This window comes from Papio anubis, chromosome X (genome assembly GCF_008728515.1).
Source record: "Papio anubis isolate 15944 chromosome X, Panubis1.0, whole genome shotgun sequence".
Classification (NCBI taxonomy): domain Eukaryota; kingdom Metazoa; phylum Chordata; class Mammalia; order Primates; family Cercopithecidae; genus Papio; species Papio anubis.
Window position 1 is genome coordinate 114,914,108 of NC_044996.1, and position 17,027 is coordinate 114,931,134.

General features: G+C 38.6%; 1 pseudogene across 1 annotated transcript; it reads left to right on the plus strand.

The window, feature by feature from the left end:
* The first annotated feature begins 11,594 nt into the window (after positions 1 to 11,594).
* On the plus strand, positions 11,595 to 12,723 carry LOC101021973 (annotated as a pseudogene). The gene has a single exon (XR_163291.4). The product of XR_163291.4 is annotated as a cytochrome c oxidase subunit 7A-related protein, mitochondrial pseudogene (transcript).
* Positions 12,724 to 17,027: the final 4,304 nt, after the last annotated feature.

Genomic DNA, 17,027 nt, shown 5'->3' on the forward strand with positions numbered 1-17,027 from the left:
TTTTGGTCTCACATCATTTCCATAGTCTAAAATAAGCAGAAAATAAACAGCAAGTAATAAGTCATTAGCCAAAAAAAAAAAAACAAAAAACAAAAAACAAACCAAAAAAACCCCATAAAAATAAAAATAAAAAAAAACCATAAAGCGAGAAAAGCCCACTAAAATTATGTGTAACGTAACCACATTATTTAAGAATTTATTCCAATATCAAATGGCAAATTCCAACATTTCAAAAACTGCAACTACGTTTGCACCAACCTAATATATTTAAGACATACAAAGTGATGGATTTGATATGCATATACATTGTGAAATGATTATCACAATTAAGCAACATTGCTGGGCACAGTGGCTCACGTCTGTAATCTCAGCACTTTGGGAGATCACCTGAGGTCAGGAGTTCAGGACCAGTCTGACCAACATGGTGAAACCCCGTCTCTACTAAAAATACAAAAATTAGCTGGGCGGGGTGGCACATGCCTGTAATACCAGCTACTTGGGAGGATTAGGCAGGAGACTCGCTTGAACCCAGGAGGTCGAGGTTGCAGTGAGCTGAGATCATGCCACTGCACTCCAGCCTGGGTGACAGAGCAAGACTGTCTCAAAAAACAATAATAGTAATAAAATAAAATAAAAAGTTAAGCAACACATTCAATTACCTCACATAGTTACCATTTTTTTGTGTGTGCTGCAAACACTTAAGATCTGCTCTCTTCACAAATTTCAAGCATACAACACAGTATTGTTAACTGTAGTCACTACGCTGTACATTAGATTTCCAGAACTTATTCGTCTTGCATGACTGAAACTTTGTACCCTTTGACCAAAAACTCTCCATTTCCCCACTACCTCTCCCACTGGCAACCACCATGCTACTCTCTACTTCTAAGAGTTTGACTGTCTTAGACTTCATATGTAAATGAGATCATACAGTATTTGTATTTCTATATCTAGCTTATTTCACTTATCGTAATGACCTCCCGGTCCATCTATGTTGTCACAAATACAAAATTTCCTTCTTTTTGAGGCTGAATAATATTCTAACATTATATATATATATATGGCATATATAATAATATAATATTTGCAAACTATATATAGGCATATATAATATATAGTATATATGGACATATATATTACATATAATACATGGGCATATATATTACATACATGTAACATATATATATTTTACCCTTTATTTAAATTATTTTAGTTTCTTGGCTATTGTGAATAAGGCTGCAATGAACATGGAAATGGAGCTATCTTTTAAAGATAGAGATTTTATTTCCTTCGGATGTATATCTAGAAGCGAGATTGCTGAGTATTATGGTAGTTCTATTTTTCAAGGAACCCCCATACAATTTTCCATGATTGCCGTACCAATTTACATTGCTACCAATAGTGCACAAGGCTTCCCTTTTCTCCACATTTTTGCTAACACTTGTTTTCTTTTGTCTTTTTGGGAACTGCCATTCTTACAGGTGTGAGGTGTTATCTCACGGTGGTTTCAATTTGCATTTCCCTGATGATTAGTGATATTGAGTCCCTTTTCATATACCTGTTCACCATTTGTATGTCTTCTTTTGAGAAATGTCTATTCAAGTCCTTTACCATTTTTAGATTGGGTTATTTGTTATTTCTTCTTATTATTGCTATTATTATTACTATTATTATTTTGAGACAGAGTTTTGCTCTTGTTGCGCAGGCTGGAGTGCAGTGGCTCAATCTCGGCTCACAGCAACCTCCACTTCCCGGGTTCAAGAGATTCGCCTGCCTCAGCCTCCCGAGTAGCTGGGATTACAGGCGTGTGCCACCACGCCCAGCTAATTTTCTATTTTTAGTAGAGATGAGGTTTCTCCATGTTGGCCAGGCTGGTCTCAAACTTCTGACGTCAGGTGATACACCAACCTTGGCCTTCCAAAGTGCTGGGATTACAGGCATGAGTCACCATGCCTGGCCAAGCCACCGTGCCCAGCCTGTGTCTTTATGGTAGAATGATTTATAGTCCATTGTTTATATACCCAATAACGGGATTGCTGAGTTGAATGGTAATTCTGTCTTTAGATCTTTGAGGAATCACCACACTGCTTTCAACAATGGCCGAACTAATTTACACGCCCACCAGCAGTGTATAAGTGTTCTCTTTTCTCTGCAACCTCACCACTATCTGTTATTTTTTGACTTTCTAATGGTCATTCTGACTGATGTGAGATGGTATCTCATTGCAGTTTTGATTTGCATTTCTCTAGTGATCAGTGATGTTGAGCTTTTTTTCATATGTTTCTTGGCCATATGTATGTCTTCTTTTGAAAAGTGTTAATGTCCTTTGTCTGCTTTGTAATGGGGTTGTTTTTTTTTTTTTTTAACTTGTAAATTTGCTTAAGTTCCTTATAGATTCTGGATATTAAACTTTTGTCAGAGGCATAGTTTGCACATATTTTCTCCCATTCTGTAGGCTGTCTGTTTACCCTGTTAATAATTTCTTTTGCTGTGCAGAAGCTCATTAGTTTAATTAGGTCCTATTTGTCAATTTTTTTTTTTTTTTTGTAATTGTTTTTGGCATCTTCGCCATGAAATCTTTTCCCATTACTATGTCCAGAATGGTAGTTCCTAGATTTTCTCCCAGGGTTTTAAAAATTTTAGGTTTTACATTTAAGTCTTTAATCGATCTTGAGTTGATTTCTGTATATGGTATAAAGAAGGGGTCCAGTTTCAGTCTTATGCATATAGTTAACCAGCTAGCCCTGTACCATTTACTGAATAGGGAGTCCATTCCCTATTACTTGTTTTTGTTCACTTTGTTGAAGATCAGATGGTTGTAGGTATATAGCATTATTTCTGACCTCTCTATTCTGTTCTATTGGCCAATGTGTCTGTTTTTGTACCAAACTGCTGTTTTGGTTGCTGTAGCCTTGTAGTATAGTTTGAAGTTAGCTAACGTGATGACACGAGCTTTGTTATGTTTGCTTAGAATTGCCTTGGCTATTCAGGCTCTATTTTGGTTCTATATAAATGTTAAAATAGATTTTTCTAATTTTGTGAAGAATGTCATTGGCAGTTTGATAGGAATAGCATTTAATCTGTAAATTGCCTTGGGCAGTGTGGCCATTTTAATGATATTGATTCTTCCTATCTATGAGCATAGAATGTTTTTTCATTTGTTTGTGTCATCTCTGATTCCTTTTTTTTTTTTTTTGAGATGGAGTTTTACTCTTGTCACCCAGGCTGAAGTTCAATGGTGTGATCTTGGCTCACTGCAACCTCCACCTCCTGGGTTCAAGCAATTCTCCTGCTTCAGCTTACCGAGTAGCGGGGATTACAGGTGTCTACCACAACGCCCAGCTAATTTTTGTATTTTTAGTGGAGACAGGGTTTCACCATATTGGCCAGGCTGGTCTCAAACTCCTGACCTCAGGCAATCCACCCGCCTCGGCCTTTCAAAGTGCTGGGATTACATGTGTGAGCCACTGCTCCCTGCCTTGATTTCTTTGAGCAGTGTTTTATAATTCTCATTGTTGAGATCTTTCATCTCTCTGGTTACCTGTATTCCTAGGTATTTTATTCTTTTCATGGCTATTGTGAATAGGATAATTTTCTGATTTGACTCTCAGATTGAAATGCTACTGATTTTTGTACATAGATTTTGTATCCTGAAACTTTGCTGAAATTGTTTATCAGATCAAGGAGGTTTTGGGCAGAGATTATGGGGTCTTCTAGTTGTGGGATTATGTCATCTGCAAACAAGTATAGTTTGACTTCCTTCCTTCCTGTTTGGATGCCTTTTATTTCTTTCTCTTGCCTGATTGCTCTGGCTAGGACTTCCAAACTATGTTGAATAGGAGTGGTTAAAGAGGGCATCCTTGTCTTATTCCAGTTTCCAAGGGGAATGCTTCCAACTTTTGCCAATTCAGTATAATGTTGGCTGTGCGTTTGTCATAGATGGCTCTTATTATTTTGAAGTATGTTCCTTCAGTGCCTGGTTTGTTGAGGGTTTTTAATGTAAACAGATGTTGAATTTTATCAAAAGCCTTTTCTGCATCTATTGAGGTAATCATGTGTTTTTTAGTTCCGTTTATGTGATGAATCACATTTATTGATTTCCATATGTTGAACCAACCTTGTGCCCCAGGGATGAAGCCTACTTAATCGTGGCGAATTAGCTTTTTGATGTGCAGCTGGATTTGGATTGCTAGTATTTTATTGAGAATTTTTGCAAATGCTATTTTTTTAAGTCTATATTAATGAGCAAAATAGGTTTGTTATGCTCCTTTTTTGTACTGCTTTTATGCATTTTTGATCTCAGATATATGCAGGATTAATAGATGAGTTAGGGAAGAAATCCCTTTTTTTCTTTTTATATTCTCTGAAAGCATTTGAATGAGAGTAAGATTATCTGTTTTGAGATTGGTATTTGCTTTAAAAGAGATTTGAAATTATTGCTTTCATTTCTTTAATATTAACAAGACCATTCAAGCTTATAATGTATTTCTCAAATCAATTCTGCTAATTATATTTTTCTAGAAATTGTCCATTTTGCCTAATTTGTTAAAGTTGATGTGTGCTTATTATCTTTATATTCTCTGCTTTATCTAAGTTAGGTTATTTTTCATTTATCATTTTTACTTTGGTGCCTCCTCTCTCTTTCTCTGTCTTTTTTTCTTTGTGAATCTTGCTGAAAGTATACTTATTTTGCAATTTTTTTCCCAAAAACCCAATTTTTGTCTTTGTTGCATTTTTGCATGTGTCACTCCTATTTCATTGATTTACACTCTGTTTTTATTATTCTTCTACTTTCTTTATGTTTAGTCTAATATTCTCTTTCAGATGTCTAATTAATTCATAACTTCCCCCCCTAAAATAAGTATTTAAGGCTATAACATTTCCTTCAAAACACTGCTCTTCCTATATGCCTTAAGTTTTGATGTACAGTATTTTTATTATAATTTTCTTTGAAACATATTACAATTTTCATTATGAGTTACTCATCAGTGTGTTTTTAAAATTTCTGAAAACATGGATATCAACCCATCATGAGAGATTTTACCCTACTTACAAGCTAACAAGTTAACATCCTTGTTAACATCCAAGTTCATAGATGATGACAGATTTGAGACTGTCAGGTCAGTGACAAAGGACCTTATAAAATATAGCATTAGCAGTGGTCAGTGTATCAGCATTTTCATGTGCTGAGTCCTCAAACCCCAATTTCACCAGGGTGATGAAGGGAGCCAGGTGACATGTGCATTTACAGCGAGTTGTGTTACAGGAAAGAATTCAGAGCTTAAGAAACTCAGATCTTTTATACTGCACAGTAAGTATGCTTGCCCTTTGCTCTAGAGGGAGATGCCATCTTTATCTTCCAAAGCTGTCTGGTATGCAAATATCCTTGAAAAGATAGCCTGAGAAAAAGCCAGTCAGTGCCTCTGCTCATAAGACTTGCAGAAATACAAGACCCATGGAAAAATGGTCTCGCAATAATAAGTATATTTGTTGATTATTTTTGTTGTCTTTCTAATTTAATTGAGTTGTCAGAGAAAATAGTCTTCATGCATTACTCATGCTTTGAAATTTATTAGGGCTCATTTTAGACTCAGCATGATCCAGTTTTTAATGTCCTACTTTTACAAAATATATATATTAAGCAAAATATATCATAATATATATATATATATATATATATATATATATATATATATTTTTTTTTTTTTTGAGATGAGTTCCTTCTGTTGCCTAGGCTGGAGTGCAGTGGGCCGGATCTCAGCCTCCTCATCGTAAACTCTGCCTCCCTGGTTTAAGCTTCTCTATTCTCCTGCCTCAGCCTCCCCGAGTAGCTGGACTACAGGCGCACCACTGGCCTGCTAGTTTTTGTATTTTTAGTAGAGATTGGTTTCACTGTGTTAGCCAGGATGGTCTCGATCTCCTGACCTCGTGATCCACCCGTCTCGGCCTCCCAAAGTGCTGGGATTACAGGCTTGAGCCACCGCGCCTGGCCACAAAATATATTTTTTAAAAGAATGCAAATTCTCAAATTTCAGGATACAAAGTTCTATGTAGGTCTATTAGGTCAAGATTTTTAATTGCATTATTTAGACTTTTTATATCCTTTCTGAATTTTATCTCCTTAAGCCATGGATAATTGGGAGAGGTATATTGAAATCTCCCACCATAATGGCATCGATTTCTTTTTTTTGCTTTTGTTGTTCTATCAATTTTAACTCTACATATTTTGAAGCTATCTTGTTAGGTTCATTCATAGTTAAAAATTTCTATACTTTTTTGGCAAAATGAATGTCATTTGTACTGACCTGCTCTCACTCTAATAATGCTTTGTTTGAAAAAAAAAATCTATTTTGTCTGATACTAATGTAAATACTGGGCTTCTCTTGGTAAGTATTTGCCTTATATGACTTCTTTTAACCTTTCGTTTTCAACCTTTGCACGTCCTTGATGATTTAGCTGTGTCTCTCATAAACAGATGTATTGTATTATGTTTACTATTCTTTTTTAAAACAAGTGTTCTCTGTGTTGTAAGATTTCTGCTTTAGATGGAATCTTTTCAAATAGTTTTCCCTTGAAAGAATCCTGTTCTTCAGATATCTTGATGTATTGGCCTGTTGACATATTTTTTGGAATATGAGCTACTTTTTTTCATCAATGGCTATGGGGAAAGGGTCAGAGGTCAGATCTCAACCTGCATTAGCTCAAATGCGTTTCAAGAAGTCACTGTGGGGGGAATATGCCCCTTATGATGGGCAGCCCCACATTTAATCACTCCTCTGTGGCAGCATTAACAGAGGTCTCAGGACCCACTCACGATGTTGAGAGACAGGACTCAGGGCATTCATTTTGCTTGTATCAATCGTAGCGGAATGACACGCCTCTGGAGCTCACAGCAGCAGTTTCCTGATCATGGTGGTTTCCTGATGATGACAATAACAACACAGTTCTGGAGCCAGGAGCCTCCTGATCACATAAGAGGCAGCAGCTGCCCTGAAGCCAGGTTCCATGGTGAGTCCACAGAAGTTGTTCCTGAAAACTCAAACTAGAGTTTTTTTCTTCAGCTCCTACCACAATTCTATAATGAATTCTGATATGGTTTGGCTCTGTGTCCCTTGAATTGTAATCTCACCTTGAATTGTAATAATCCTCATGGGTCGAGGGTGGGATCAGGTGGAGATAATTGAATCACAGAGGTGGTTCCCCCATGCTGTTCTCTTCATAGTGAGGGAGTTCTCACAAGATCTGTTGTTTTTATAAGGGGCTCTTCCCCCTTTGCTGCTGGGCACTTCTCCTTGCCGTGTGAAGAAAGTGCCTGCTTCCCCTTCTGCCATGATTTTAAGTTTCCTTAGGCCTCCCCAACCATGCGGAACTGTGAGTCAATTAAACCTCTTTTCTTTATGAATTACTCAGTCTCGGGTATTTCTTCATAGCAGCATGCGTATGGACTGATACAAATTCCTTCCTGCTTGAACTAGCCAAAGTGCAGTCTGCCCTGTACAACTGAACCCTGACCTAGACAATATGCTAAAGGATCTAAGAAAGTTGAACTCATAAAAGTAGAGAATTGAGTGGTGGTTACCAGAGGCTAAGAGGGGTGAATGGGGAAAGGGGAGATGTTGATCAAAGCGTGACAATTTTAGTTAAACAGGAAGAATAAGCTTTAGTGATCTATTGCATAGAATGGTGACTTTAATAAATAATAATGCAGCCGGGCGCGGTGGCTCACGCCTATAATCCCAGCACTTTGGGAGGCCGAGGCGGGTGGATCACAAGGTCAGGAGATCGAGACCATCCTGGCTGACATGGTGAAACTCCGTCTCTAAAAAAAAAAAAAAAAAAAAAACAAAAATTTAGCCGGGCGAGGTGGCAGGCACCTTTAGTCCCAGCTACTCGGGAGGCTGAGGCAGGAGAATGGCGTGAACCCGGGAGGTGGAGCTTGGAGTGAGCCGAGATCGCGCCACTGCACTCCAGCCTGGGCGACAGAGCGAGACTCCGTCTCAAAATAATAATAATAATAATAATAATAATAATAATGCATCATGTATTTCAAAATTACTAAAAGAGAAGATTTAAAATGTTTTCACAACAAAAAAATAAGTGTGTGAAGTTATGGATTTGTTAATTAGCGAATGATTTAATCATTTTATATTGTAAATATATATCTAAACATCACATTGTACCTCATAAATGTCTAATATATACAATTTTAATTGTCAATTTAAAAATTTAAATACAACATGCTAAAGGGAATTATAAGAGTTTAAAAAATCTTATCCCCTCAAAATCTATATCAATGTGCTTTTGTCTTTTGCATTTGTATTACAAAACTTTTCCTCTAGTTGTGGCGGTGATCAGACAAATTGAAAAGTTTTCTCAACTCAGAAATTCTGTTAGTAGTCAAAACTTCAAAATGGACTGCTTGCACTATTTACAATAGCAATGACATGGAGTGAACCTAAATGGCCATCAATGGTGAACTGGATAAACAAAATGTGTGACACATACACACCATGGTGTACTATGCAGCCATAAAAAACCCAAAGTCATGTTTTGTTTTGTTTTTTTTCTCTGGCAACATGGTTGCAGCTGGAGGCCATTATCCTGAGAGAATTGACACAGAAGCAGAAAACCAAATACTGCATGTTCTCACTTTTGTAAGTGGAAGCTAAACATTGAGAACACAAGGACATAAAGATGGAAACAATAGAGTTAGAAAAATGAACAAGGCTTACTATTTGATAGCACAACAGGGCGACTATAGTAAATAATGACTTAATTGTACATTTTGAAATAACTAAGAGTATAATTGGATTGTTTGTAATACAAAGAATAAATACTTGAGGTGATGGATATTTCATTTACTCTGATGTGATTATTATTCATTGCATGCCTTTATCAAAATATCTCACGTAACCTGTAAATATATACACCTACTATGTACTCACAAAAATTAAAAATAAATTTTTTTAACAAAAGATGGGAACAATGGACAGTGGGTACTATTAGAGGAGGGAGGGCATAAGGGGAGCAAATGTTGAAAAACTACCTATTGGGTGCTATGCTTTCCTGCTATAATATCCCAACCTCCACATCCCTCACACTACACATATGGATGCATCTGGCCACTTAAACAGTCATATATATTACATCATATTAACATATTTCAAAGTAGCATCTCTGTTGTAAATATTTATAACTACTTCTTTAAGATGAATTCCCAGAAATTAAATTGCATCATGAACATTTTTCACTGCGGATACTTATTTCATATCACTTCCTAAAGTGTTTTGCTACTGTATTTTCTGTCCACAATGTAGGATTTTTTCCTAGCACTTATCCATTGCACAATTACCCCAAATAGGAATCCTGACAAAGTATCTTTTGCTAATTTGGTAATAAATGACGGTCTTTTATTGTTGTCTCGATGTGCATTTTTGATTACTGGGATACTTGAAAAGTTTACAATATTTATTTAACTAACCGTATTTCCATTTCTTGATGGAGTCTTTAAAGTCAGAGATTTTGTTTGTAGAGTAAAAAGATCACTTGGATTTTGCTTTATTTACAAGTCTAGTGTGAACAAATCTGGCAGTTATTTTTTTCTTAAACACATAGAGATTAAATGCTGTCTTAATTAAATTTCCTTAAACAATTTAAGCTCCAATAACACATTTAATGTAACTGGTTTTCTTTTTGAAGACTTCAGACACTTTATCAGCAGTGTAAACATTTCAAACACCTTCAACAGTAAAGATAGCACGAACAAACACAGTGATTGTTACACTTATTCTACAAAATAATTCCTTGGGTTCCAGTTTAAGTATCAACGAAGATGGTCAGCTAAGACAACTAGCTACCTTAGCCAAAATTGATCTCTGAGAGATACTGTAAAGGTATGGAGAAAACTGAGAAGCTCCTCCGAGATTCAAGCCCTGGTATGAGTGTTTGCAGAAGCAAAATCAGGGTAGTGAATAAACAGTGCTGAAGATCTGAGGAAAATGGGTGGAGATTGACTAATTTCCCACAGTCACATGCCCATTGTACTCCCAAACCCCAGGCCTGGTGCCTCTTCCAAATAAATGGTCTGGTGGGTGGAATTACTGAAGGGAAAACCTTGATATGGAGAAACAGCTTCGTGGAGTGAGGAGTGATTAAATATGGGGCTCCCCATCACATGGGGGGCATATTCCCTTCCACAGACTCATCATAGAACCTGACCATCAGGGCAGCTGCTGCCTCTTACATGATCAGGGGGCTCCTGGCTCCAGAACTGTGTTGTTATTGCCATCATCAGGAAACCACCATGATCAGGAAACTGCTGCTGTGAGCTGCAGAGGTGTGTCACTCCTGCTATGATTCATACAAGCAAAATGAAGGCCCTGAGTCCTGTCTCTCAACATCATGAGTGGGTCCTGAGACCACTGTTAATGCTGCCACAGAAAATAAAATACCTGCAAAATCATTCTTGCCCCAAAACCTAGTACTAACAGCAGAATCTCAGCCTTTGCGTCACTCTCACCTTCTAAATTTTGCATCGAAGTATCCGATTGCCTGACTTTAAATCACATCTAGGATTCTAATTGCAAGGAAGCCTGGGAAATGTAGTTTTTGTTTTCCAGCCACTGCAGAACAAGAGGGCACAACCGAGGAGGGTGGAATAGACATTGAATGCCAAGTTACTATACCAGGATGCATATTAAAACCCAGGCCCAGGGACTTCATGGTAATGAACACATAACCTAGAGTGGACACTGTCCACCATGCTTCCTCTAGGTCTCCTCCTTTGTAATTAAAAAAAAAATTGATTCTGTATACCCCTCTGTCAACTTCAATGCCAACTTTTGCTTTCAACCTCCTCCTTCCCACCCACCAGTTGGAGGAGTGTCACTGGACTCCTGAAGTCAGTTTTTCTGACAAGTACAGAGAGTTAGAACTACTTAGATGTTTCGACCCTCCTGGGAAGGCCCTTAGCCAACAGCTGAAGAATGCACTACTGTGAAAGTCGAGCCCCTTTGTCTCCGATTGGGACAAACTCTAAGGCACCATACTTCAGAGTTACCCCACAGGATTAGGCTGTGGTTGTCCTAAAGACTTTGTCTCAATTGCAATCTTGCAAACCTTCTCCTACTTTCTTATCCATCTGCTCTGTTCCTGTATTTTTTATCAGTTTATTTCAAGAAAATTTCCTTCATAAATCATTTGCACGTGGATATGTGCTTCAGGTTATTCTTCCACTGAACCCTACCCTCAAATGCTTCATCCACCACTAAGACTCAGTGCCCTCAAGAAATGTAGATATCGGGCCGGGTGCCGTGGCTCACGCCTGTAATCCCAGTACTTTGGGAGGCCGAGGCGGGCGGATCGTGAGGTCAGGAGATCGAGACCATCCTGGCTAACACGGTGAAACCCCGTCTCTACTAAAAATACAAAAAATTAGCCCGGCGTGGTGGCGGGCGCCTGTAGTCCCAGCTACTCGGGAGGCTGAGGCAGGAGAATGGCGTGAACCCGGGAGGTGGAGCTTGCAGTGAGCCGAGATCTGGCCACTGCACTCCAGCCTGGGCGACAGAGCACACTCCGTCTCAAACAAAAACAAACAAACAAACAAACAAAGCAATGTAGATATCAGCAGGAAGCTGGACTCTGGGCATCATGTACTACAAATTTAGTGGCTTCACGCAGAAGTTGGCCGGAGCGTGGGCTTCGGAGGCCTATAGCCCGCAGGGATTAAAGCCTATGGTTTCCACAGAAGCACCACCTATCATATTTGCCACACCAACTAAACTGACCTCCGATTCCACAGTGTATGATTATGCTGGGAAAAACAGAGTTCCAGAGCTTCAGAAGTTTTTCCAGAAAACTGATGGTGTGCCCGTCTACCTGAAACGAGGCCTGCCTGACCAAATGCTTTACCGGACCACCATGGCGCTGACTGTGGGAGGGACCATCTACTGCCTGATCGCCCTCTACATGGCTTCATAGCCTAAAAACAAATGAGTTAGGCTGCAGAGGACTGGTTTGTTTTGTGGCATAAACCCTTTGAATTTCCTTTTTCATTGTTAAATTAAAAAAATTTTTTTTTTACTTCGATGGCTTAATATTTTTGCAAGAAAAATAGGAAGATATGAAGATGATGTTTTGGTTTGTTTATGAAATGCATATGGCTTGTCAGAGCTCATTTGACCGTTAAAGCCATTGTTTAAAGAAATGGCGCTTTGCTCTGTGTTTGTGCTCCTGATTTCCCTGGAGGTTCTGGATGAAGGCTGCACACAGGCTTGTCAACGTCAGTCTGTGCTGAGGACCTCAGGGACTTGAGGTTGCATTTTTGAGCACGGGGTGCAGAAGACTTTCTGGATTTGGATGTGGCTGTGGAAAGAACACAGAAGCCAAGGTCATGTGCATGAAATGAGGGGTTTGAGTTAGTCACCTCGGGGATTTTTTCCATTTTGCAGTAAAATGTTAAATTAATGTAGCCTGCCTCTATTCGTTGGGCAGTTAATTTCAAAGGGTTATTTGCCTCGTCTCCTATCTTCAGTGAAATCTTATGTGTAATTGTGTGTATTTACTCCACCATGAGAACAGAGAACACCTGTTTAGTGTTGCACTTTAGACTGGTGTCTGTTTTGTTAATGCAGCTGTGCCACAAATTCTCCTTTATCTTTTAAAAATGTTATAGCTTTAAATTATGATTTATTTTGACTGTGGAATAAATACATGAATAAAAAAATGTAGATATGTACTACTCAAATACATACAAGAGTGAAAGTAGAAAGCCACTCACTTCATTAGTAGAAAGCTCATGAGATTGTAGGAAGAGTAGGAGAAGTGAATGTGGGGTAGCATATTCTTGTATCCTGATCTCCCTTCTCTAGCCTTGGGGTTTGGAATAGGAAACTACAACACATACTGCAGATTAGGTCACTTCACATCCATTGTAACCACTTTCTAGCTTACTTTTCTGGATAAAAGTAGTTGGAAATTTAAAAACTATGCATCTCAGATTTCCTTGCCTTTAGAGTTCTGCATGTGACCCAATTTCTTAGCATCAGTGTTCAACTTGGAGGCAGCAACAGGAGTTGGTGGTTGCATGTGGGAAGAGGGGATCATCTGGAAAGTTCAGGGGTTGAGGCATTTGCTCTTCAGCTGTGGTGGAGTTTTTGGCATCCAGTGTCAAAGGATCTGAGTGTTGGATTTGTGATACAATTGGATTTGCGATATAATTTGTGTTTTCCCAGACTTGTGTTTTCCCAGGATTTGCGATATAATTGTGCATTTTCCCAGACTGTATTTTCTCTCAATGCTTTGATCCTGGGACTACAGTATATAGGTCCATTCTTTGGTCCTCTCAGAGTATCTGCCTAGCATATTTTGATATGCATTTTATGCCTAGATTAGCAGATCCTGTTGTCTGCAACTAAGAATCCTGGCAGGTGGACAGGATGTATATAGGAGAGGTTGAAGATAAACCTGAGGGGGGTTCATTTCCCCACTTATCCCAGAAACAAGGGACAATGGAGTGGTTAGACAGAGAAAACTAGAGTTAGTATTCCAAAGCTGCCCTTGGGTCTTAAATGGCATTATTTCCATATGCCCCCAACAGGTTACCTAGTCTAATTGAGTAGTATACCAGAGTGGGTTGCTATGGCACTTGGTAATTTTATTTATTTATTTTTTTGAGACAGAGTCTCACTATGTTGCCCAGGTTGGAGTGTAGTGGTGTGATCTCGGCTCACTGCAACATCTGCCTCCTGGGTTCAAGTGATTCTCCTGCCTCAGCCTCCTGAGTAGCTGCAATTACAGGCACGTGCCACCACGCCCACCTTATTTTTTGTATTTTTAGTCGAGATGGAGTTTCACCATGTTGTCCAGGGTGGTCTTGAATTCCTGACCTCAGGTGATCTGCCCGCCTCAGCCTCCCAAAGTGCTGGGATTACAGGTGTGAGCCACCATGCCTGGCCTTCTTGGTAACTCACTGGCAATCACAGCATGTTGTAGTTTATAAAAATGGCCACAAATTATTTCTTTCCATCTACCCATGCCCTTTAATAGTGTGCTCCTACACTTGCTTTAGCCAATGGGACATTAGAAAATATTATGTAAACTTGAAAAGTGACTTGAAAAGCAATTGCACAGTAGAGTTTTCCCCTCTGTCTGCTTTTGGAATAGCTGCTTTTTTTCAGTGGTGACATGAAAACCTCCATCTAGCCTGCCAGATAACCAAAGGTAGATGGGCTAGTAACTCCCGTTGTACCTGTCAACCACCATACATTTGAATGGTGAGGCCAATCGGTTATGCACTGACCTGCCAACTAACCATGAATGCATGAACAACCCAACTGAAATCCCTTGAGCCTGGTCCAGACAATGAAGTGCCCAGCAGAATCATGAGCTAGATAGTTATTTTAAACCACTAAATTTAAAAATATTTTATCATGCTACTAAAGCCAACTGACACATACTGAGACGTCTTGAGGGATTTCATAGGCACCCCTGAGAACTAAGATAGAGCCAAGTTGTCCGGAAGAACAGTCCACAAGTTGCATCAGCCAAAATCTTCAGCAGCAGGTGCCAACAGAGCACCTAAGGATGGGGCCGGATCAATACCACGGTATGGATAACATTTTCTTCCCACAATGCCATGAGGTAGAGTAAACCCTGTGAACTTCTTAGAAATAACAGTAGATGCAAGGAAAATCTAAAATCTGGGCCCGTTTCAATAAAACTCAGTTTAAATTATTTAAATTAAGACTTAATGGAGTTATCGGGTTGAGCTAAACCTTAATTTTTATTCTACCCATAGAGTGAAAAATATACCAGTTATACAAAATGAAAGAGTTAGTGTAAGCGACATTGCATAGTCAAGATCATTTTTTGCATAATTTATTAAGTTCAGTGTAATTTATGATCATGAAAATTAATGTATCATTAAATATTAATTAAAAGAAGATAAGAAAGTTTAATCTGTGATACAGCATTAGATAAATTATTTTGCAGTGTTGGGAACAGGCCCCCAAATTTGGCCATAAACTGGCCCCAAAACTGGCCACAAACAAAATCTCTGCAGCACTGTGACATGTTCATGATGGCCATGATGCCCACGCTGAAGGTTGTGGATTTACCGGAATGAGGACAAGGAACACCTGGCCTACTCAGGGTGGAAAACCACTTAAAGGCCTTCCTAAACCACAAACAATAGCATGAGTGATCTTCACCTTAAGGACATGTTCCTGCTGCAGATAACTAGCCAGAGCCCATCCCTTTATTTTGGCCCATCCCTTTATTTCCTGTGAGGAATACTTTTAGTTAATCTACAATCTATAGAAACAATGCTTATCACCGGCTTGCTGTCAATAAATATGTGGGTCAAACTCTGTTCGGCGCTCTCAGCTCTGAAGGCTGTGAGTCCCCTGATTTTCCACTCCACATTCCATATTTCTGTGTGTGTGTCTTTAATTCCGCTAGCACCGCTGGGTTAGGGTCTCCACGACCGACCGAGCTGGTCTTGGCATTGCAGAACTATATAAAATGCCACTTGTGAAGATTATGTAATAGTGTAGAAAAATACTTCTTTTTTTTTTTTTTTTTTTTTTGAGACAGAGTTTTGCTCTTTTTGCCCAGGCTGGAGTGCAATGGCGCGATCTCGGCTCACCGCAACCTCCGCCTCCCGGGTTCAAGCGATTCTCCTGCCTCAACCTCCCGAGTAGCTGGGATTACAGGCATGTGCCACCACCCCAGCTAATTTTGTATTTTTAGTAGAGACGGGGTTTCTCCATGTTGGTCAGGCTGGTCTTGAACTCCCGACCTCAGGTGATCCACCTGCCTCGGCCTCCCAAAGTGCTGGGATAACAAGCGTGAGCCACCGCACTCGGTGAAAAATACTTCTGTTTTAATATTGAGAGAAAAATCATGAAACAATATTGTATGTAGTATTACTTACTGTTACATTTTTAACAAACAAATGACTTTTGCATTAAAAGTAAGCTAGAAGAAAGGACATGTAATACTCAAAGAGATTATATTGAGATAATGGGATTAGATGTGATTTTTTTTGTCTTTCTGTATTTTCCATATTATTTTAATGATAATGTACTGTTTATAGTATTGATTTTAAAAAATTTGGACTGTGGTATAGAATGTTTAAAAGTGTCTTCTAGGTCCAAGAGTCAATGATTCTAAAAACTCAAAGCTGTTCATTGAAAAATGGTTTAATAATATATGATGCTTGTGCAATAATTTTATTTATTTTTGTTATAGCCAGTGTTTAATAAACATGAGTGGCTCACTTGCAGTCAAATGAAAATTAATTGTTGGCTGGAAGAATATACATAATTACCATTACTCTTCCATTTCTAAGTAATAAGTAATAATGGTTAGTTCCTGTTTGACATGCTGGGATATAAGTGACGAATGAAAAACTTCAAGACAAAAATGGGATCATAGCAAAGTTTATGTCTCCCACTTGTTAAACATATGTAGACCCACCACGGGAATATCCATGTCTAGAGGAAAAAGTGTCTTCTAGGAACCCAAGCAATAGAAGGAAAACTTTAGATTTCCATGAACCAAAGATTTATGTCTAACTAAATTTTTTGGTAGACTTTGTGTTTTTTGCTGCAAGGTAATTCTGGAAAATACTGTGATACGACAGACAGGACTTATTTGTTTTTCTTTTTTAGAATTATAACATTTTTTCTTGTTAGCTATAAAACTTAGGAAAACTCTCAAGGGAAATGTAGTAATAGAAGAAGCCAGTTTTTGTCCCTGTGTCATCAAGGATAGAAGATTGGGAAACCTATATTCTCTTAGGTATAAATACCTAGAAACTTCAGTGTGGCAATACAGAAAAGTTCGTAGAATGAGAGCTTATTTTTTGTGTGTATATTTGTGTAGTGTGTGTGTAAAAGAACAAGATTGCTTATTTTCAAATTCAATGCTGCTCAAGTCATGGTCCACATACCACTGCTGGGCTGCAAATTATTCTTAGTTCAAAATAGTTATAAATAGTTCATGCATAAGCACTTGGCGTAGGT